General features: G+C 43.3%; 1 protein-coding gene across 1 annotated transcript in view; it reads right to left on the bottom strand.

Moving 5' to 3' along the window:
- The window catches only part of LOC139456417 (tetratricopeptide repeat protein 28-like), a 283,334-nt gene that overhangs the window by 173,000 nt on the left and 88,065 nt on the right, over positions 1 to 22,269 (bottom strand). The window lies entirely within an intron of this gene.

Consider the following 22,269-nt stretch of genomic DNA (forward strand, 5'->3'; position numbering starts at 1 on the left):
TGCTTACCCTTTTCGCAAACACCTTGTGTCATCACTAATTTTCAGTGTTCCATTCATACAATTTTCACCATTATTTTGCCGTTAATATCCAAAGGAGTCTGCAGATAATCAAGACTGATTATCATTCTCATTTCGACAAACATAACAGCTCAAAACTGAGTAAGATTTGAATCTCGTGAACTTGAACTCGGATTTCATCAAGAGAAGATATTTATGATGCACAATTATTTTTATTTTTCAATATTCTGGTAAAAATGACCCCAACAAGCTTGGAAATACATATGGTGGACATTTGACCCACAAAGTTTCAGCCCTCTGTCTCTTTAATTTTGGAGGATTTTTTTTAATTAATTCTTTTAAATTTAAGTCAAAGATGGCACCTGGCAGCTATATTGAAATTCCAAATGTGATGCCTTGAACAAACTAGAACCCCTTTACAGTAACAAACATTCACACAACATCTCAGCTAAATCCATCAAACCATTTCAGAGAAGAAGCTGAAAATGTGAAAAAGTGTAAGGACTATGACTTGTGATGACATGAGCTCATATGGCCTTTCAGACATATACTTGAATAACTTGGGAAGTGTAAAGAAGGTGAACTTGCAATATACAGTGGAAGTTTGAGAAAATAGGCTATATCAAAAGGGTAGTGAGGACCTATCAGGTGTGAGTGAAGGGTAGAAAGAGGGAATCTGAAGAGGATATTTCACGTGTTTAGTGAAATATGTTTCTCTCATCAAGTTACTGGGGAAAAGGAGATATTTTCACAAGTGGCATAGCCACAAGTGAAAATATCTCCTTTTGCCCCATCACAAGATGAGAGAAACATGACATTTCATGATATCCTATTTATTACATACTTTTTGTGCAGTTGTCTACCAGAAAATTCAATTATTTCATGACAAATCTAAAACCTTGAAACTGAAATTCTCCCTACTTAACACAGGGACGGTTCACCACCTTAAAAGGTTTTATAATGTAATGTTCAAAAGGGAAACAAAGTGAGTTTACAGGTTATATTATCTCTTAATGCAAAGTGATTTATATATATATATATATATATATATATATATATATATATATATATATATATATATATATATATTGTTTATGAAATTCTACTAAGTTCAAGGCTCATGTATGAAATGGAAACAGGAAGGGTGACTGTATTTTGATCAGGTTCGACCTGGGAGAATATCAATATGATCCTTGATTCCTTTCCCCTTGGGAAATGGCAATCTTTACTATTGTGCAGAGGGAAATTGCAAAGATTAAGTCCTTGGACTCATCTCCCAAAAGAGATCAAAAGGTAACAAGGGGAATTGAATACTACTGGTCAGTAGATGTTTCTTTTAGATCAACAGTCTGATTAAGGTCTACCAGTCTAACCAAATATTGATATTCTTGATGACAAGATGTAATTTAGTAGTTGTGTTAGGAAGGATGAATCTGGTAATGCTGAAAGAATTTAGAAATTGACAGAATGGAAATAAGTTACCAGTGAGATGAGGGTTATGATTCACTGAAACATTATTTTGGTGGGAGGAGCTAAAATTAGCATCGATATTATTCTGTTAGTTGCTCGAAAGTGGTGCGGGGATTCAGAGACTCACTGCTGATATGAAGTACTACCAGATCTTCAATGAATCATCTAGATATGTGTTTTGAAACACACCTGAAGACCTTTTGTAACTAAAGAATTCTCAGTCTACAAAAGGACACAAATTAACAACAAATCTGACTTATGATTTGAATAAGCGACATGATTGCCAGAACCAAGGATTCTGGGAGTCTGAAAAGACTTAGGACTTAGGAGCAAGTCAACCCTCCAATTTGATACTCAGTCTGGGAGCCCCAATAAGCAAAACAAAATAAACACAGTAGCAAAAGTTTCAAGATATATTCTGTAAATACATGAGGCATAGTACGAAAGAACAGGAGCGGGTACACGCATTGGTTATCTGCGCTGACATACGCTGACAGGACCAAGGGACTGAATTGATGTTTCGATAGTGGAAAGAAAAGGCCATATCTGACTTCCAAAAGCACCCTTCCATAAATGGCGGACAGGGTGCAATTAATGTGGAAGGCCATGGTAGAGGTGACGACTCAAGTCTTGTGAGGATTGGACGAGAACAGGGGCGGCCATCTAGCAAAAGTGTAGGCCCAAAGTATGGTTGAAGTATAATCTGATTATTGTGTGGTATAGATCTAACTGTTGAATCCAAATGACCAAAACTAAACAAATAGGCCTATTTGTAATTTTCGCATTGCACTGAAAGAATCGTGTCGTCATTTCGTATTTATGTATCGTTACTGTTACATTAACCGAAACTGTTGTTCTGCTCCTGTTCTGCCGTAAAAATATGCAAAACAATACACTTTGAACACAAATGCATTGAATGTGTCACATGTACATATGACCATGTGCTTTGCTTTTTATAGCACAACCATAAATAAGCTCTGCCCACTGTGATTGATGCAGACGCCAAACACGATCGATTCAATTTTTAATGATAAAACTACAGAAAATTTATTGACTTATATCTAGATATGGAGCCATTTGTGGTATTTGTCTTTGGGACTGGCGAACAACACAGTTTGTCTGGAGGAGGACTGGCTGTCCCTGTTCCTTTAGTCGGGAACAAATTCTTCTGTTGGTCCTCCTTTGCCAAAAGGATGGTGGATATCACAGGGAGCGTCCACCTTACAGTGTGAGCCAGGTCACGATCCTCCACAGTCAATGCAGTCAATGGTCGAGAGACTGCCATCAAGTTCCGGAGCTGAAACAGTCTCATCCACATAAAAAGGCTTGCATAAACAACGGAAAGATGCAAAAGCACTGTCAAGATTAGTTGAAACATCCAAGTAAAAAAAAAATGCCTGGGAGGGAGCGTGATGTTCTTAGAGCTGGCAGAGTGAACAGCGAAGCATGATAACCAATCATCTGATGAAGTACAGCGTTTAAGTCAAAGCTGATCCACAATCCAGTGAAGGACCAGTGCAGGGTTTGCAGGTTCAAAACTCTCAGAAGACGATGCAGGGGAGGGTTCATGATCCATATCTTTGTCAGCTGGCACATGATCGGTGGATCCGGAACAGCTGGGCCTGGAAGAGCAGACTGTGTGAGAGAACTTGAGCTATCAAGACCAGGAGCCACTGGTACCCAAGAGGTAGGGAGCAGTTGTTACTGATAAGGTAGAAGGAACCAGAACTGGAAGGGGAGAAGCAAATCGGGAGAGACTCGGAGACTATGAATATTAGTCATTTGCAGAATCTGGATGAACAGGAGGTGGTATGTGAAGGTTTGATCGTCAGTTCTTAGCCAGTTGATCCCCTAAGCCCCAATCCTGAGAAAATCGATCCCTAGACGAGCGGTCCTTCAAGCATCGTTTATACGATCAACTATCCTTGGAATGTCAATGCTTGGGTGAGGCTCAGGACCAATCCTTACTTCTCTGAAAAATTGAAGAATGTGAATCCTGATGACCAGTAACTGGGGAATCTTTGTTTGTCACCATCGATGGGTGAGCGTGATTGTCTCTAGGTGAGGAGGAACACCTGGAACAACACACAAAGGAGAGGGAGATGCGGCTGGTAGCAGACATTCTATGAGTGATAAATGGGTTGATCAAAAGTGTAGACAATGCAGTTTTGGAAAAATCAACTGAGAGAACCTGGCGATGTCTGTAGAAGCCGGCGGTGCCGATGTAGATGTGGATCCTTGGTTTTCAGCAACAGACTGTTGATGAGGTGAAGTACCAACATCTTCTGTCAGGTAGCTGTGTGAAACACCATCATTGGCCATCGAGAGGGCAGGCAAGAAAGATTCCAGTGGCTCTGCCTCTGTAGCGCTAGAGGGGACAGTCAGCTTGCTAGACTTCTATGACTTCTTGATAGATGACGACTTGTTGGAGTCCTTGAATGTCAATCCACCTCACATTGATGACTTGTGAAGATATATGCTATGTGATTCATCAGTAAGATGACTACCGTATTTTCTTAAAAAGCACCTCTTGTCAGAACTATACTGGCCACAGCAATTGCAGTATAAATCGTGAGGGCCAGATGTAGAAAAAGTAGGCTGGGCGAAGAGGATCTTTCTTGCTCATATTTCCAGATGTCATATGTAAATCACCACAAAGTGGAAGGGAAATCAGTTTAAAACTAAATTTTTTTTTTATATTTGTATACTTATCCTGCATTACTCCTTAATGCATATTACTGCTTGTTCTTGACAGAGAAAAGAGCTGTGTGAAGGTCTTTGCTTGAAGAAGTTGTTCCAACTAGCTGAGAGGCCACTCAATCACGCAGCTCCCACGTATAGTAGTGGTAACCTGCTGGGCCACTACGAACGGACCAAAGCTGTGCGTGCCTTGCACATCCTCCAATGCGACGTCACGCAGGTAGTGACTGGCTAGGACCATGTTAGATCGCCAGAAACATCCCTCCATGATAGCGCGTAGAGAGCAGTTGCTGTATAGCGCCATGGTGGAGGCGACCGCCCAGATCTCATGCGGAGCAGCCTCGTAGGCCTGGAGGACGATGGCTCGTAGCCAGAGGGCGATCATGTTGCGTCTGACTTCTGCTTGCAAGGTTGCAGATACCGGTACGAAGAGGTGTCGTTGTTGTCTATGGCGTTCCTTGGATCATCGGATGTAGCGAAGCACTCTAACCGGACATAGATGGAGTTCTAAGTTCGATCTATCGGGCTGGCCTGGGAGCTGATTCTTTGCAAAGAAGCCCAGATGCACGGCTTTGTGTGCTCCCTGCTCAAAGCGGATCCATGTGACTTCAAGGGCATGTAGCTCACTGACACGGGCTGCTGCGGCGAGCGCCAGTAGGAAGACCATCTTTTTCGTCAGTTTGTAGAATGACAATGTTTTGAGTGTCTCGAAAGGCGCGTCTCTCAGCGAGGTGAGAATGACGTTCAAGTCCCAAGCTGGAGGACGGAACTTGCCTTTTGGTGTTCCAGCCTGAATGAGCGCAGCAGTGCCTGGAGTTCTAGGATTTTCGTCATGCGTCAATTGTTTGGAACTGCCACGATGGAGTTGAACGCCACAAGGTATGATGGTACTGCCCTTGAGCTTACGCTTGTGACGCAGATGGATCATGAACTTGGCCAGGAATTGAGGCTAGGCAGATGTGGGGTCTTGTTGCTTGCCCCTGCAAAAGCTCTCGAAGGATTGCCACTTGTCATCAATGTTGGTTGGGTGATGTGCCTTCATGATGACCCTAGCCGCTCTGGCCGAGTAGCCTTTGGCTTTCAATGATCTCTGTGAATGGACCTGACGTGAAGACATAACCTGTCTGGTCCTGGGTGTGGCTGCCTGCTGTGTGGGTGGATCAGCAGATTTGGCCAATCTAGGAGTGGCAGTGGGTTGGCGTCGGACAGCTCTCTGAGGTCGACGAACCAAACCTTCGCTGGCCATCAGGGCGCGACCAAAGTCAGATCGAGGTTCTGTGTCGATATGATCTTCTGGACAACTTTGGGAAGGAGTACAGGTGGTGGAAAAGCGTACACTATTTAGTCCTTCCCACTGCCCCAGCCAGTGGATCTGGGACCCGAGATATGTAGGTCAGGATCTGGTAGTTCTGGCTGGTGACGAATAGGTCTATGTTGAGGAGACCGTTGTCTCGACAAACAAGAGTGAAGGCGTCTGGGTGAAGTTTCCACTCTGTGGCAGCCACTTTGCCTGGCTGAGATAAGGCAACCGCTAGGATGTTTCGGCAGCCCGGAATGTGTTGGACCTGGAACTGAATCCCCAGATGATCCACCAGGTGAAACAATCGGAATGTCTGTTGAAGGAGCGAAGTCGAATGAGTCGTTTCTTGGTTCTGAAGGCACCATACGACAGTGATGTTGTCCGTCGAGATGGAGAGCTGGACATGTCTGAGGTCCTGCTTCCAGTGAGCGATGGCCAAGATAAGCGCCTCCAGGCGCCATAGGCGCTGATCGGTGGACCACAGCCCCGAGGCAACCTGTCCCTCCAGGTGTGCGCCCCATCCCTGTAGAGACGCGTCTACAAATAGGCGCAGTGAGGTCGTAAGCCCTGTCAAGGAGACGCCGCCTGAGACATTCGATTCCACCTTCCACCACCGGTGATGCTGCTTGAGATGATCCAGGAGGACGATGTATACGGAGGGGTCCTGGCGCCTGATGTAGGGTGCCAGGAACATCTGAACTGGACGCATTTGGACCCCTCCTCTGTAGGTCAAGTCCTGCGCTGAGGTTTCGGTCGTCGGGATGTATAGGGACATTTAGGTAGGTGCCCTCGATATCCAGGCTGATGAGCGCCTCCTGTGCCTGGATCCGGGATCACAGTAGCCTGAGCATGGTCATCCTGAGATAAGGTGGACGCACCAGGTAGCGTTGGTTGAAAGGGGCGGTTGAAAGGGGCGAGGTTGTGGATCATCCTGTGTTTGTCCGAGTCCTTCTTGGCGACCAGGAAGACAGGTGAGTAGAAGCCAGGTGTTATGGATGGGGCATGTACAACCTCTATAGCTTTCTTGTCTAGCAGCGCCGTGATGTTCTGGCTCAGTAGCTAGGGAATGGTATGTGCCTGAGGACTTTCCTTTCCCCTTGCCTCTGCCCCGAGGGGTTAAGGTGGAGGGTGTTGCGTCGTGGCTGGTAGGAGCCAGACTGGGACGCCTTAGCAATGGCTGGCTGTGACACCCTGGCCAGGGCCTTGAGAGACGTCTCATCAAAGGCAAAGGCTGAGACCCGGGAGTGTGTCTTGGATATCTGTAAATTAAAAAGGTCAGAGAAGGTTGATGCAAAAGGTCTCTCTTGAACTCTGGGTCCCAATTCGACAAGGCAAGGTACCCAAGGCGTCTAGTGGTAGTGAGTTCGATCAGAGTGGCGTGCATGTGAGAGCGCATCTGTTCCACTTGTTGTTTGAGGTAGGATACAACCATAAAGTCCTGCAGTATAGCCCTGGAGGACGACACCATCAGTGAGAGATTTTGAGCGTGTGGCGAATCTCGGTTTCCACGTAGGTGAGTTTGTTGTTGGAAACTCGGACTGAGGTGGAGAGGTTTGATCCCGTCATGCAGTGCATGTCCTTATCTAAGGAGTGAGTGTGGTCCGCAACTTGAAGAGAATGGACTGGGAAGTCATCTCGTCTATAACGTGAGGGCCTGAAGGACGGAGTCAGTGACAGCTCATCCTGAGCTGAGATCATGTCTCTGATCAGTGGGTCAGAAGGGATCGAAGTGGGGTCCGCACAGATAGCCCTCTTGCTATCGACCTCTAGGCTGAGCGAGAGAGCGATTGTATCCAATCTGTCTGCCAGCCAGTCTTCGACTTGGTCAAAACAAAGGTGGGACTCGCCGTCCATGGGGGTGTCGACAAGGGATGAAGGCGCTCTCCGAGGAGTCGAATCAACAGCCATATAGCGTCTGCGAACCGCGGAGTGGCTCCTAGATCTATAACCCTGTCAATAAGATCTGCTGTCACTCTGACTTGGGGAAGCCGAGTCCATGGAGTGACGAGAGGTAGAAGGCATCTGTGAGGTCAGCCGACGCAGTGGCGGCAGAGGCGCAGGCGGCAGTGGAGGCACTGTGTAGATAGGCGCCAGCTGAAAGGGCGATAGTATAGGTGCCGTCTGGTACGTGAGCGCCACGCCAGGCATCAAGGTGGTCGCCGCCGTAAAGATAGACGCTCGGGGTCCGACATTAAGGTAGAAGTTGAGGTTTGGAGATCGTCATCTGAGATGGCCGATCTTGTAGGCGAATTCTCGGAGAGATCTGACATCGTGCACCGGTGTTTCCTGGCCGTGTTCTGCCTTTTTTACACACACGGAGGTACTGTCTGAAGGCAGTGGGTGAAAGCAGTAGACAGTCTTTACATCGGTGACCCTGGAGTCATTGAGATGTACAATTAAGGTACAGGGGATGGGGATCCCACGCCGACATTTTACGCTGGCACTTTGAGCAGGAGGACATGATATCTGCAATGAAGCAGATTATGTATGCTATAATTTGCTTATCCCACTGTGTGGGTTTATGAAACAAATATTACGACAAACGTAAGACAACATACAACAAAACAAACAATACTTGCGAGGATATGCCAATCGTGGGGTACCAAGCAAAAAGAATATAGAACACAAACCAGTTCATTAACTGCTTGTCACGTAAAATATTCAAGATGGCTACTTGGAATAAGACACCTGGCATATGTTTTCTTTTGAGAAAACTTCAGTAAGTGTCTAATAATGTTATGCAAATGTTTATCAAACATAGAATGTACAAAATACAAACCATAGGCACAACACAAAGACAAAAAACATTAACTCAAAGAGCAAACACCTGAGGGTTTGAATCAGTTTATGCTACAGCAACAACAGGTCTTCACTCAACAAGTGACAAGAGTAATTTGAGGATCCGTGACTTCACTTCCTTTGGTCATGTGGGAGCTGCGTGCTGGGTTGGCCTCTCAGCTGGTTGGAACAACTTCTTCAAGCAAAGACCTCTCACACAGCTCTTTTCTCTGTCAAGAACAAGCAGTAATATGCAGTAAGCAGTAATATGCATTAAGGAGTAATGCAGGATAAGTATAAAATGAGCACATTCCCACATAGTATCAAATAAGAAAGAAGAAATGCATAGTGTGAGATGGATCTGTATAGAAATTCACATTTTGTGCAGAAATTTTGCTTTTATCTGCAGTATTTTTGGTTAAATACACTGCAGAATTTTACATGTGAGTCGAAATCTGGTTTTTAAATGTGTAAAGAAATATTTAATTTGTTTTTAAGTGAAGCTGACTTCTGTATTATTGCTTTCGGAAAGTGCATGTCTGTATGTTTACACTAGTGATCTCCTGATTCACTTCAATAAGATATTCTAGCCATGGATAAGTTTGTCAAAAAAATATCTGCCACATGTCAAACAGGTGCAAAGCGACAAAATTCAAGAAAACTAAGTTTAAAAGTTTGCAGAATTGTGGGCAGAAGTATCAATATTTGTAAAGTCTAAATATTTTTTACATTTGTATACTTATCCTGCATTACTCCTTAATGCATGTACTATTTACCTTATGACAGAAACAAAGCTATGCAACGTCTAGGCTGAAGAAAAAAGTTTTTTCAATCAAGTATAAAGTTGACCCAACACAGTTGCCAAGTTACCAAACAGAAGTGATGACATCACGGAAATGTCATATTAATGCTTGTCACGTGTAATTTCACCTGAAGGAATCCTGGGGATAATGCAGGATAAGTATACAAATGTAAAAAGTATTTAGATCTTACTAAACTGTTGAACTTATCCTGCATTATACCTTATTGTATCTGTATCAGGCGGTACAGTGGCGGGCATATCTTCAAATGTAGTCGTAAATTTAGATAAAACCTAAAGACACAAAGGTTGAGGAATCTGAAAAGCGCAACATCTGCATTGATTGGTACTATTCGCTCAATCCTGTCAATGGAATAAAAACACAAGATTTTGAGGACATCCAGGTAAAAAGCAGTAAAAGAAATTAGCATGCGCTTAAGTCTACAAACTGACTTGCCAAGTCCGAATGGACGTGTAAACAGTGCAAGGGTTGGGTAAGACTGACTCCGGACAGGAAGAGTCATTATGAGCGTTGGGGGTTGGTAACCTGTTTGGGTACAATCAGAGGGCCAGAACTGTTAATGCCTTCAGCATCTTCTAGTGCCACGTCTCTCAGATAATGGCTGGCGAAGACAGTGTCAGAACTAAAAAAACATCCTTCCATGATGGCTCTAATAGAACAGTTGTTTTGTAGAGCCATCGTAGAGGCAACAGCTCTGATCTTGTGAGGATTGTTCGCTCTCAGAGGATCATGGTTGGCGATCTCATATTCCTGAAGGATGATGCCGGTAACCATAGAAAAATGACTTTGTGGCTGACTTCCGCCGTGGACGTCCCAGAGTCGTGAAAAAACAACTGGCAGTCCCGGGTGCTGATTCTTAGCCATAAAATTCCAACACATCCTGAGGTGAATCACTCCATGCATACCACGCATAAAAGCGTACACGGGTGATACTGAGTGCATGTAACTCGCTAACCCTTGCTGCTGTGACTGGTGTCAAGGGGAAGAATGTTGTCTTAGTGAGGATATAAAAGGATGTTGCATGGAGAGGCTTGAATGGAGGACCATGCAACCCACAAACTACCATATTTAAATCAGAAACCAGAGGTCAAAATTTGGCCTTCTAAATAAGTGTTGGAGGGCCTGTAATTACAGAACTTTGTTCATCTTATGATCCTCCGAATCGCCAACACTGAATTAAGGGCCGCCAAGTAAGTCGTAATGATGCTTCACATTTGTAGGTACTCAACCAGGAACTGAGGTGACGCTGTAGTATGATTGCAATTTATCATCATACAAGCCTCAGGTTGAGGGGCGGTGCGCCAGTGCAATGGCCTTAGCTGCCTGAGTCAAATAGACTTTAGCGCCTAGGGCTCTCTTGATATGAACAAGGCGTGCAGATGAAACCTACCTGGTGTTGGGTGTGGCAACTTGCTGTGAAGGTGGATGAGTATGTTTGACCACTGTGGCAGGGGCAGTGGGTTGTTTTCTGCAAGACTTCTGAGGTCTACAAACCAGCCCTTCGCCGACCACCAGAGCGCAACCAAAAACAGCTTGAGATTTTTGGTTGCTTTTATCTTTTGTATCACCCAGGAAAGGATTACAGACGGCGGAAAAGTGTTCACTCTTAGTCTTTCCCATGGGATGCTGAATGTGCCAACCACCTATGCCTGTAGATCCGGGGTTGGAGAGACATAAGTGCTTTTCCGGTAGATGTGTGGCTTGACCGAATCGCTGATGCACCCGTTGAAACGAGTCAGGATGGAGTTTCCACTTCCTCTGAGGCACCCTCTCTGGCCTGGATAAAGCATCTGCCACAATGTTCTGACAACCGGGGATGTGCTGGACTAGAAATCGTAGACCAAGATGATCCACCAGAAGGAAGAACCGAAACAATTGTTGAAGGAGGGAGTGAGAGTCTGTTGTCCCTTGATTGGGCAGGCACCAAACCACCATGCTGTTGTCGGTGGAGTGTTCCAGAAACACACCTGCCAGTGTTATATTGCCAGAATGAGTGTCTCCAACTCGAGGTTGTTGATGTGTCATGTATGCTTTGTGTCGGAATACAGCCCTAAAGCTATCTTGTCCTGTAGATCTGCACCCCTACACCAAGAGAGGCATCTACAAACAAGTGTAACTTTGGAGCCTTAGATGTTCTACTACATTGTCCACCAACTGAGATGCGTTCTGAGATGAGACGGTAGAATGATGCCTACGTAGTGGTCCTGACATCTGATGTATGATGTATTGAGCATGGGTGCAGACGATCTGCTTGTCAAATCAAGGGCTGATGTGAGCAACCCTAGCAGCACTTTCCACTGGTGAAGTGTGAGGGCTTGTTGAAGGGCAGGTGACAGATGGCACAGAATCTTGAGCAATCTGTCCCATGGCACTGTTAGGAGGTCCCGATGTGTCTGGAACCATCCCCCTATAAACTAGAGTTTTTGGATGGAATCATTTCCGACTTCACTTGTTGACCACCCATCCCAGTTGATAAAGTGGGCGCCTTGTAAAGTCCAGAACCAGGGTAGCTGTGTGTGTGGATGGTTCAGGAGTCATCTATGTCCAACTTGAATTGAATTTCCCTCAGGTGTAGGAATGCAGCTACTGGCTTGGTGAGTCAAGCAAATAGCAAGGGGCCACTGAAATACCAAAAGGCAAGACTGTCCATTGGTAGTGGACTGCATTGAACTGGAACCTGAGGATCCTCTGGTCATTGGGATGTATGGGCACATGTAGGTAAGCATCCTGCAGGTCGAGACTGATCAGGGAATCATGAGCGTTAATACTGATCTTAGGCGGAAGTTCCAAGTAGCGCCCATTGAACACGACCGTGGATCATCCGGATTCATTCTTGGGAACCAGGAAGATGGGAGAGTAGAAGCCCAACAATGTATCTCTGACAATATTCTTCATCAGGATATCTATGTTGGACCCCAGCGGCTGATGTTGTTTTCTTAGGTTGTGCCATGACAGTGTAGCCGTGGACAGTGATGGGTCTATGGACAGGTCTATGCGGTACCCGTAGTGCAGTATATTAAGTACGAATGGGTCTGCCAAACCGATCCAGTACTGCCATAAGAGGTCCAGCCTCCCACAAGGGGGTGTCAACGATTGGGATAACTGGGGGTGAGAGATCCCCTGGTGAATGTTTTCCCCTCTTTTCCCCACTTCTGCCCAGGTATTTGCCACTGCAGAATTGAAAAGAGCCTTGACTTCTGCCTATGCCTCATCCTCTGCCACAAAAAGACTGCTGCTCCTGTGTCTGATCCTTGAAGGAGATGCCTCTTAGATGATAATTGACAAATTTGATGGATCGCTGTGAGAGGCTGTGAGAGACATGCTCAACACCTTGAGCACGGTCTCCTCCCTTGAGTAATTTGAGACCTTAGGGTGGATTTCGGTGACCTGATTAAATTAGGAAGAGGCCAACCATGATTGACGAGGGCGCCGGTGCTTAATATCGCAATCCCAGTTATACAAAGCCAAGTAGTCCAGCTGGCTGATCTCAGCGAGAACTGCCCTGCGGTGATCCCTCATGTGGTCAATTTGTCTCTGCTGGAAGTCTACCAGTGTCTCTAGATGGCCTAGGGCGTTGGTCTCAGCAAGGTCTTGTATTATGCTCCGAAATGTGGAGGCCAGAGCTGACAAGGGCTAAAGAAAGCGCCTGACCTCGGTCTGGAAGAAGGCTAACTGAGTATCTGGAATCTTAAATATGGTCGGCCAGGTCATCCTCAGGAGGTCCTCATAGCTGCCGACATTGATGGTGTTGACAATACTGCAGGAGTCTGGTGAAAGGCAGGCTTTTGTGGGACTACAGGCACTCGATGAGTCGCAGGTGCTGGGGTTGATGGCGGCACTGGCTCTGTCAGCTTGTACACAGGCGCTGGCATTGCACATAGGTGCATCACTGATTTCTGTCTCATGGACTGTGCATACATCGAGGTGCTGGCAGGAACCCGGGAGGCACAGTTGTCAACTGGCCGTGCGCAGTGGCCAGTGCAGGTGGAGAGGGTAACCCTGAAGACGGCAACCATCAACATGCCCAGCATGGCAGTCATCATCCCAGCAGCCGGAGTTGTCAGCAACATTGAGGCAACCAAAGGCGTCAACAAGGTAGATGTGCTGGCCGGCACCTGACTGGTAACAGCGCCATGAGACCCATGGGAAGGCGAAGCTGGAACCATCGATGGAGCTGACAGTGGCACCTGAAAGGTAGAGACAGGTGTCATAGTTAATTCTGTGCCTGGCGCTTGGGTGTGCAGCAGCAGCAAGGAATGTCGAACATTCCCGGGATGCTGGGTCCAACCCGAAGTAGAGGACTGATTCGTGATGAGGGATGAATTCTTTGAGTCACACTTCCTTCTTGTGACTGCTGAGCAATACACTTGTGTGATACCTGCCTGTATCTTGTAAATCTTGACAGGGAAAAAGTGGGGCAAAATTAAAATCTGCCGTACAAACTTGAGTACAATCCAGACACTGTGGTTGAGGATCTTTAGCAGACTTTTTACCACAGCAAATAATACAACATGCAAGCATCAATTATACACAAAAAAGTTGACATTGTTTTGGAATATGATTTGAAAAAAAACTTGAAACAAACAAAAGTTTAAATCAGAAAAACAGAAGCCAACTAGTGGCTAAAGGTAATTATATAAAAATTAACTACCTAGCAAAAAAATGAAAAAGAAATGACTGCCTCTAGAAAAATGAGACACGTTATCAAATTGCAAGATGGCCAAATAGAACAACACACATGCATAGTATGTGTGACTTCATGTTTACACTGACAGCCATACAACAACCATCTATATCGCGGAACAAAATATTTCCTCAAAAAGAGAGTTGACATGAGCGTATGGATGCATAACTTGCTCTTCAGAAACCTCTTACACAACACATGTGTTCAAATAATATTATCATTAGATGAGAAAGGTCTGTAAAGAACTACCTAAGTAAGTCAGTCACAATGACAGCGCGTTGTAATACATCTACATCAAGTACAAGACGTCAAAATGGCCGACACAATAAACGTGACGGGAGAGATTTCCGAAGTTGTTAATGAACCTGTGGCGGTTACATGTGTTAGTCATCATTGAACAACTGGCCGATCATTGAAAGGTGATTAAAGATGCGTCAAACAGACACAAAGGTAAATTCATAGATTGCTCGAGACAGTCACTGTCAGCCTTGACACGGATCGATACTACGATGGTTTGCATGTGCATTTCTTCGTTCGCTCATTAGGATGGGCCATAGCGAGGATATTCGTGAACAATCATGCAGTCAAGCCCCCTGATTTTTCTCAATGCATACTGAAATGCTGAGACCAAGATTAAAGGTTCTAAGAGATCAGAAAGAACGCTTATGTATGTTTTTGTGCTGGGGAATTCCCAGGGGTTTCCCCAGGAATGTGGAAGTAGTCCGTCAGTGTTTACGTCATTTCAAGAACAGTCTCGTGAAAAACATATGAACGTCATGTGACCGACCTCTCGTCCACTGGAAAAGCTGTATATCGTGTAAACTTCAAATTTAAAAATTATAGTTATTTATACACACAAAAAAGGAGTGGAAAGCATCTTCAGTATGATATCCACTGGAACAAGTTTTTGTATCCAAGATACATCTATCATACTGATCTGCGTTAAGATTGCAGCAGCCAAGCCTGAGGTGACTGTGAATAATTTGACATATCTGCTTCCATAATTTCAATCCCAGTGTATAGCATTATCTCCCTTTATGTGAAGCAAATTCTTAAATTGTGTAAAGGTCTCTGACCCCATTAGGTTTTCTGGTAACATATTCCAAAGTTGTGTTGTAGCTGGTATAAATGAATCTGCATAAGCTTTTGTTTTATAATTCACTGTTTGAAGATAAGTTTTATCCCTTAAATCACAAGGTCTGAAATATGTATTCCATTTCAGTTTATAATTTTTTTATCAATAGATCGAAAAATTATTATTTAATATTTCCTGCAATGTAATTATAAAAAATAAAATTCTTGGACAACTGGTCCTCATCAAACATGTCACACAGCAAAATAAAGATGTTTCAAGCAAATCTTTAAATATATTACACAAAGTAACAAATTAAATCAACAAAAAGATGTCTAAAAGTTGTCAAACTCACATCTAATTTTATTATTTCCATCTTTTCATGCGTTCGCATGTAATGTTATTCAAATGACATCTCGGCTTTCGTCGCCTCAATTTCTCGACTGAGATACAATGTTTAATGCCAAAATATCATAGATCGCGATTTCCAGCTTAAAATGTTTAGAATCACATGATTTATTTAAACAAAACCTTTCGTCAAAATCTGAAAATTATCATACACGAGTACGGTACCATTGCTGTAATTTGATTGGCTGCCTTAGGGCACGTGCTTAAACTTGCCCAATCACGAACCTTGTAGCAGATTTTGGCAAGAAAGTGTAACTAGAAACCAATTTTTATCCAATAAAATCACATGTTTACAGCTAAGAAAAGACTCCAGTGGATATTATTATTATTATTATTATTATTATGTCAGTGAAATAACATAAGCTTTTTAATGGATACTGACATGGCAGCCTTCGACATAGGTATTATTCATACTAAGCTTCGAAAATGGAGGTATTTCCTATGTTAATGAGCAGACATCCACTATTATTGGGAAATAGATGATGACAGATACTTATTTGTGATTCTTTTTAAAATAATTTTCCGAAAATAAAAATGAAATAGGTAGGTAGATGTTATTAAATCTTTCATTTGCAGAAAACTGTTAAATTTTCGCTTGCTTGGTCCTTAATTTGGATGTTATGAATGTGTGAGCTTACATATTTTTATTATTTATAATGAACTTAATTAAGTTGTAATTATCTAAATAATGTCATACAGATAACTTTCATATTTATAAACAATAAGATTAATTGGACCTTTTAAATGGTGTATACCCAAACATGTCGTAGCAAAGATGTTTTACAAGCAGATAATTTCCTTTATAAATGTTGGCTTCATCTATCACACGAGAGTCTCTGGGAACTCGGTGTCACAGCAGTAAAATCTTCTGGTTGACTGGTGTTGAAAGAGTTAATTGTGGGGGTCTTTCATGCATTTCAAGGGGCGGTCGTGTAGCCTAGTGGTTAAAGTGTCCGCTCATCCACCGAAGACCCGGGTTCAATTCCCAACATGGAGACAATGTTTGAAGTCCATTTCCTGAGTCCCCCGCCGTGAAATTGCTGGAATATTGCTAAAAGCGGCGCAAAACCATACTCACTCACTCATGCATTTAAAAAATGACCTATATATTGTTATATTGCCCTTTGTGCACAAAATGTGTGTCAGGGATATAATAAATGGTGCTTACAAAATTTAGTTGTTTTACTTTTGTTACTCCAGAATATTTTTTACATACCTACCAAACTTTTTAGGACAAAACTCAAGTAAAAAAATCTGACACATATTTAAAATTATTTTTAAAAAATTGGCCTACCTCACTTTTGAAATGAGCTTGATATCCATAAACCAAGGAACAAAGAAAGTGTTGCCTAAAGCTTGGGAATACAACTCACGTTATGAATGTTGACTTAATCAAATGATTCCCTCTAAATATTTTCGATTACTTCCAATGACATGATTTACTAATGCTACTTCCAATAGAAAGAGTTTTCAATGTGATAGCAATGTTACATACAATATTTCCAAAACAAGAAATAACTGTATAATTGTACAACAAAATAGAGAGAAAAACTCAATTCCTGAATTGATGCAAGATGCTTGGTTTTTAATTAACACAGAATTGTGAGTAACGTCCAACTCTATCAGGGTACGTTGACCCACAATCAAGCCACCAAGCATGACCACGCAGTCCACCTCTCATAACAGGCATTTTATGATGTCTGATTTGCTAAATGGCCAATGTGATGTATTCACCACAACTGCCAGTGATGGACATTTTAACAATGTAAGTGAGCAGTGTGATAATAAGATTATTTGACAAGGTTACCGAGAACAAAGATGCCGCCATTCATGGTCAGTGACTGTCATCCTATTCAGCTTGTATAAACAAACTGACCACACTTGACACCAAACAAAATCTAAATCTAGTTCTCAGTTATCGAACAATAGTTATAATTCTAAGAATACTATCTCTATAACATCATTAATATAAATCCTGTATTTTGGGTGCAATCTAACTATACTAATCTTTCAGATTTTAACTGGGGTTCTCTTCACTGTCAACTGTACAACAATTTGTCCCCACCATAGCACTTCAGCAGTCATCAGCTTTTCTTGGATTGAAGGCAGGAAAACCTCATTCTTTCCAAAAGAGACAGATGATTGAGGAGGTTGAGGAGGTTGGAAGGTGTACTTCGGAAGGATGTAATAGAGGTAGTATTCTAAGAATTATAAACAATGATAACAATTGTTCGATAATTCTTGCGAATACTCTACCACTCTCTATTACATTATTGCCAAAATAAACCAGAGGGAAGGCGGGTTCTGCCTCAAGTACACTCTCTGTGCAGTTGACAGTAATGTCCTTTAATCTTTGTGCTTTCATCATATAACTGTTTCAAATCCCCAGGAGATGTTATGTCTTGAATCATTTCCAGAGCACTTGAAAAACATGTTGAGGAATAATCAGTCAATATGTGATACCTTCTTTAGAACTATTGTTATATATATATTGCTGATATTCCTATATTTATGATTATCCCTATACTTGGATAACATAATTTAATACATTTTTGGCATCACTTCTGGTCTTTTCTACTGGTGTCTGATGTCACTTTCAGTCTAAATGATGTCATTTCCTGTCACTTCCAGTTCCTATGACATCATTAATGACATCACTTCCAGGTCCCCCTAAAAAGTCATTTTCTTCCTTTTGACCTCATTTCCGGGCCATATGATGTCATTTATCACTTCCGGTTATGATCTCACTTCTGGTCTCATTTCTCTTCTGATTGTGACATCACTTACGGTCATCCAGTCATAATATATGGTTCCTCTAAGGATCTATCATCTATGGAAGAAAGGTGTACTCTCCTTCTGAAGCAGTAGGTGAAAATTCCTCATTCACCCCTGAACTTTTTTCCTGTAGAAGGGAGGGAAAACTACTGATTACTAATTGTCTGTGCTGTGACAATAGGGTCCTAGTGAGTAAATGCCCTGAATATTGTGTAAGTAGTGAGTGAGTGAGTGAGTGAGTGAGTATGGTTTAACGGCGCTTTTAGCAATATTCCAGCAATATCACAGCGGGGGACACCTTAAATGGGCTTCACACATTGTACCCATGTCGGGAATCGAACCCGGGTCTTTGGCGTGACGAGCGAACGCTTTAACCACTAGGCTACCCGACCGCCCTATTGTGTAAGTAAGAGGTTGTGGAAGTGTTTTGCAATTCCCACTGGTATTTTGAAATCACTTGTTTTAAGGAATCGGAAGTCCATGAGGCAAGTCTTGTGGCTAGAGCTCTGATTTTATGGGCAGAACACGATCCTAAGAGAGGAGGAGAGTCCTGGGCCTGACAATAACTTGAGTCTATGGTGGTCTTGCAATAATCTTTTCCAATGTTGGCGATGGGGATCCATAGCTGCTACATAAACCTAGAGAGCTCTAATTAGACACAGAAGACAGTTGCAATGACCCACCGTAGGTCTTAGCTCAGGAATGGAGTATTGTCTGTGATCCAAGGGGCAAAGTGCAACAGCTTGGTTCTTTGCTACAACTACCAGGAGAGAATGTAAGCTTATGGAAGACCAGTTAAGGGTATGAGTGAGACTCAAGTAATCCAGTGCATGTAGCTCAGAGACCATAGCAGCAGCCCGTCATGACATGCTGTTGATGCATCTGCCACAGAAGGTGGTCTTGGAAGGTGATTGGTAATGTCTTCAGGGTGTCTAACGAGTCCTTCAGAGATGTTAACCTTCTGAGGATGGGCATCCACCATCTGATTGTACAAGTCGGTAATGTCAGAGCATTGTCAATCTTCTAGAGGGCAGAGTAAGCCCTTCTGAAGAAGAAAGCAGGCCCCGATGTTATTCAGATCCTGGACAGATGAGAGCTTCGATTTGGACGAATGAATGAGAAATCCCAGACAAGTCATAAGTTGGATCAGAAATATCCAGTTTTGAGACTGTTGAGACTTGTCTTAATCGACCGCCAGAAATTTGTCCAGGTATCCATGTAGGCAAACTCAATGGAGATGGGCACAGCCGGATCACTGGTGCCATAAGCACAGCCATGGAGCAATCAAGATTCCGAAGGAAGGACCTGGAACTTGTAGAGATGCCCATTCAATGCAAACCAGAGGTATTTCTGAAATAAAGGATGGAACAGCACATGAAGATAAGCATCTTGAAGATCAATGCTGAAGTCCCAATCTCCCTGATGCAGTGTAGATCTTAGGTTCCGGACAGATTCCATCTGGAATTTGGGAGGAAATATGAGAAAATCCTTGTTCAGGATCTTGAGGTCGATGATCATTCTCATTTCTGTGGTATTCTTTTTTAGTACTGGGAATACTGACATCCTTGTATGCGTTATCGCCAATCGAGTGTTGATAACAAGATAGGCTGCCCTTAATTTCTTGCTTTCCAGATGAAATCTGCGGCCTCGGGGTTGAGATGTGAGAAGAGGTAGTAGTAGAAGTGTAGTTTGTAGCCGTGAGAGACTACATCTTGGACCCAGTCATCAGAGGTGATCAATCTACAGTTGGTGGTGTAAGATGACAGACATCCACCCACTGGACCCAGAGTAGGCAAAATGTTGAAGGGGGGTCAATCATAGATTGTAATCCATAAACATAGCCAGATCCATAGGGTTTGTGAGTGTGGGAAGAGTTTGATTCGAGTCATCTGCGGTCCCTGCAACATCCAGACTTGGAGCCCCTTCTGTTTGATCTCCGACATTTATCGTTTGAAAAGAGTCAGGATGATTCTGTGAACGAACTGTTTGAGAAGATTCTTTGCCAGGAGGAATATACTTCTGCTGTTGAGTAGCTAGTCCCATTACTGGTTGATAATCCGCGCGGTCCGTGCAGTCCATGCGGGCACTGTAAAGTGGCAGAGTTCTTCCTTTAATTGTAGTTTGGAAGTCCAGAGAGCCTGTGCGGTGTGTACTGAAGCCAGACGGTGGTAAGGTTGACTTCTTAACAATGGGTTGTACGGCTGAATAACCCGTGCGGTCTGTGAGAGAACCATGAGATGGCTTCTTTGTTTGTTTGTTTATTCTTTAATGCCGCACTCAGCAATATTCCTGCTATATGATGGCGGTCTGTAAATAATCAAGTCTGGACAATCCAGTGATTGATATCATGAGCATCGACCACAGCAATTGAGATCAATGACATGCATCACTTAGCAAGCCTGACCACCTAATCCCGCCTTTTACGGCAAGCATGGGTTGCTGCCGTCCAATTCTACTTCCGATCTTCACAGGTCGAAGTGGCTTCTCTGCTGGCTTAAGTCAGACAGTTGGTAGAGCCCTGTGGGCACCTGGACGCTCTTGGCACCCGTGAGGGTAAGGCAGATGGCTGTTTGGAGATGAACAGTCGGTTAGTGGCTCTGTCCGGTGGTCAGGTGGCCATAGCGCTGGCGGTAGGCGGCTGATGTGAGTCCGTCAAGGACAGCCCCCCATGTGGCCTATGGCAAGGGGATTTTTCTGTGCCTGGGTGGAATCAAGTCTTTTCCAACGATAGTGCCTAAAGATGGGATTCAAAAAGTGATGTCATATTGGACTTCTGCTGAGCAAATAATTGCTCCAGCAGGGTAACAGGAAACTCAGGATTTGCCGGCGGCACAGATGACTGTTGAGTGTCAGATGGTTGATCAAATTAAGGGTAGGTTGTTTATCAGTCTGGGTGGGTGAGATAAAATGTGGTTTAACGTCACATCCAAGATTATAGCTAATAGCGCGTCCATGATTCTGGCACTTATAAAGCGATGGGCATGTGTGTGTATGTGTTTGTGTGGCTGCTTGTACTAGTCGTGACTGATGCCAATTTATGGTGCTATCTCACTGAGATACCATGCCGCAGTTTAACATGAATACCCCCACTCAGATACAGTATACTGACTCCAAGCCGACCAGTCCTTGTTTTAATGCCAAGCGCCAGACAGGGTAACAACAAGTACCATCTTTTAATGTCTTTTGGTATGACGCGGCCGGGGATCGAACCCCAGAGCTTCCACTCTCTGGGCAGACGCTCTACCACTGGACCACGGAGGCGGTCTTATCAGTCTGGGAGATAATATCATCAACCTTTCTCTTGGCCGCATCTTTCCTCTTAGCCTTAGTGACAGCATCACTTACCTTGGTGAAGGCTTTCTTAGAGAGAGAGAGGGAGACAGAGGGGACAGCAATTATCCTCTGTACAGGTGGATTCTCTGCACTTCCAACACTCTACATGAGGGTCACCGAAATCATAAATCGGTCACATTTGTGACAAGCTGACAGAGGAGAAGAGGACGCTATCATGTAAAGATCATAAGATAACACTTAGGACTAATATTTACGAATTCAAAGCCCATAAAATTACTAATACATTAGTAGGATTAAGAAACATATACTAAAACGTATTAGAATAGAGTGACTACAGCTAAGTGCTTGACAAATATAAAGATGTGTTGACTCTAGCACACACAGGAAAGTGAGGTTTTTCCGCCTTCACACACAGAGGGGCTGTAGGCTGCTGAAGTGCTATAGTGGGGACAACTACTTCGTATAGTTGACAGTAAAGAGGACCCCAGCTGAAAATTTGAACGTTTAGTATGGTGTGATTGCAGCCAAAATAATAGGAGTAGAGTTACAAGAATTACATTGTTTATTGTGAGCTTTGTTAAATATGTCTTTGTATCCACCAACATCAATATGTTGAGAAACAAATTAATAACTTTATTCATGCATACAATTTTTCAAAGTAATTTCATGATAATAATAATGATTTACTATGCCTTTTTATGTGATGTTTCCAAATTGCAGCTGACCCAAGTAAATGTAAAATACATTAAATAATCACAAAACATTTCCTCAAAAAGAAAAAAAATTCTAACATCTTTTTTAACCACTCATCCCAGATAAGAGAACAGTAATATCAGATTACAAATTAAAATAAGAAGATTAAGAGTTTCTATTTCAGATAGGATAGTTGAAATATTCTTATGACCTATACTTTTAAGTCAAAACAAGGTGTATCGACCAATATACCTTT

The sequence above is a fragment of the Haliotis cracherodii genome, unplaced genomic scaffold, assembly GCF_022045235.1.
Source record: "Haliotis cracherodii isolate W230 unplaced genomic scaffold, xgHalCrac1.p SCAF_11, whole genome shotgun sequence".
In the NCBI taxonomy this organism is placed as follows: Eukaryota; Metazoa; Mollusca; class Gastropoda; order Lepetellida; family Haliotidae; genus Haliotis; species Haliotis cracherodii.